The sequence below is a fragment of the Propithecus coquereli genome, unplaced genomic scaffold (genome assembly GCF_000956105.1).
Source record: "Propithecus coquereli isolate 6110/MARCELLA unplaced genomic scaffold, Pcoq_1.0 Scaffold241, whole genome shotgun sequence".
Taxonomy (NCBI): Eukaryota; Metazoa; Chordata; class Mammalia; order Primates; family Indriidae; genus Propithecus; species Propithecus coquereli.
Window position 1 is genome coordinate 2,468,873 of NW_012147964.1, and position 2,112 is coordinate 2,470,984.

The window sequence follows — 2,112 nt, forward strand, 5'->3', positions numbered from 1 at the left end:
GGAGTTCAAGACCAGCCTGAGCAAGAGTGAGACCCCGTCTCTACTAAAAATAGAAAGAAATTAGCTGGACAACTAAAAATATACAGAAAATATATATTCTGCTGGGTGTGGTGGCGCATGCCTGCAGTCCCAGCTACTCGGGAGGCTGAAGCAGGAGGATCGCTTGAGCCCAGGAGTTTGACGTTGCTGTGAGCTAGGCTGATGCCACGGCACTCTAGCCCGGGCAACAGAGCGAGACTCTGTCTCAAAAAAAAAAAAAAAAAGAATTCCAAGATTTAGAAAGCAGAAAGTTATAGGGAGGGTGGGACCCTTCTAAGTGTGGGTTCATGAACCTGACCTTGATCTTGCTACAGCAGGGCCTGGCACACAGTAGGTGCTCAATAAATGTGTTGAACAAATTAAAGAAGTACGGACTTGAAAATAAAAATGAGAGAGAGAGAGAGAGTCTGACATTCCAGGAAGTACTGAGGTCTTGGAGTCTATGACTCTCTACCAACCCCAATCTTCCACTTGTGGGATTTTCCTGAAACCAGCAATGAGGCCAGAGGTTGGGGGCATCCGGAGAGCAGGTGCAAAGCTCCCCCAGCTCCTAGTTTAGGGATGGAACACTGAGCCCCAGAGATGGCCCAAGAGGACTCGGGAAGCAAGCAGGGCCACCAGTTGGGGCACTAAAGAGCCCGTGTTAGGGACAAAGGAAGGAGCAGCGAGTGGCCCCCCAGCTGGGGAAATGATCTGAGCAGGGGTGTGGCAGCTGCCTAGCAGGGAGGGAAGGAAAGGTCTGTGGGAGACACGCAGAGGCAGGGCCCCGCAGTCAGGGGTGTTTGCTATCTTCCCTTGGGGTTGCTGAACAAAAGCTGAACTTGACTCCCAGCTGTCTGCCTGGAAATCTGAGAAGGGCAGGTGGAGGGGGGACGGCCAGGTGCCTGGGGAGGGGAGGGGGGAGGACAATCTCCCTGCCCCCCGACACACACAGGCCTCCCGTCTGCTGCTGCGACATCTCCAGCCCAGCCTGGCCCGACCCCAGCTCCCCAACCCTCCGAGACCCTCGCACCTGTGTTGAGGTTTAACACCTGCCCCACCCCAAACATTTCAAAACACACCCATGTCCCAAAGGAGGTGTCTTTTTAAGCTGCACACACTGTCTGAAAGATGTGATTGAAATAGGTTTGCTTTCGAGATTAAACAATTACACGGTGTGGTTTACCACCAGCTACCAGCTCTCAAGAATTCTTGGGGAGCCACGTGAATAATACGCACTCGATCCTTGAACAATACGGGTTTGAGCTGCCCGGATTTCCTTCCGCCTCCGCCAGGCCTCAGACAGCAAGACCCACCCTCCTCTTCCTCATCCTCCTCCTCTTCCTCCTCCCCTTCCTCCGCATGGAGGAGACGAGGACAGAGACCTTTAGGACCATCCACGCCCACTTCATGAACAGAAAATCTATTTTCTCTTTCTCATGATTTTCTTAATAACATCTTCTTTTCTCCAACTTACTGTATTGTAAGAGCTCAGCAGATACACACACAGCAAGCAAATCCCTGCTCACTGACTGTTTATGTTGTCAGTGAGGCTCCCGGTCACCGGGAGGCTGTTAGTAGTTAAGTTTGGGGGCGGTCACACGTTATACATGGATTTCTGGCTGTGCAGAGGGTCCGTGCTCCTAACCCCTGCATTGTTCAACGGTCAACTGTAATTGAGGGACGAAAAATTTTAGGAACACTCCACAGCGAATGAAGCTGATCTAACGCCACATTTGACAGGTCAATGAACCTTTTCTCCCTCCCTCTCTCCCTCCCTCTCTCCCTCCCTCTCTCTCTGTCTTCAGTCAATGTCCTCCCCTCCCACCTCCAGGCCGATCAAGTCCATAGTAACACAGCCCTGGGGGGAGGCAGCTGTATCACTTCCTAGCTGTGTGACCTTGAGCAAGTGTCTTAACCTCTCTGGGGTTCTTTTCCTCATCTGTAAAATGGGGATAATAAAAGCGCCTACCTCATAGCATTGTTGCGTTTTAAACAGCTGACAACCACAAAGCACATCGTAAACTCTTTATAGTGTCCAAAAAGAAATAAATGAAAATGAAATAAATAAAAAGGAATTCGATGGTGTTAAAT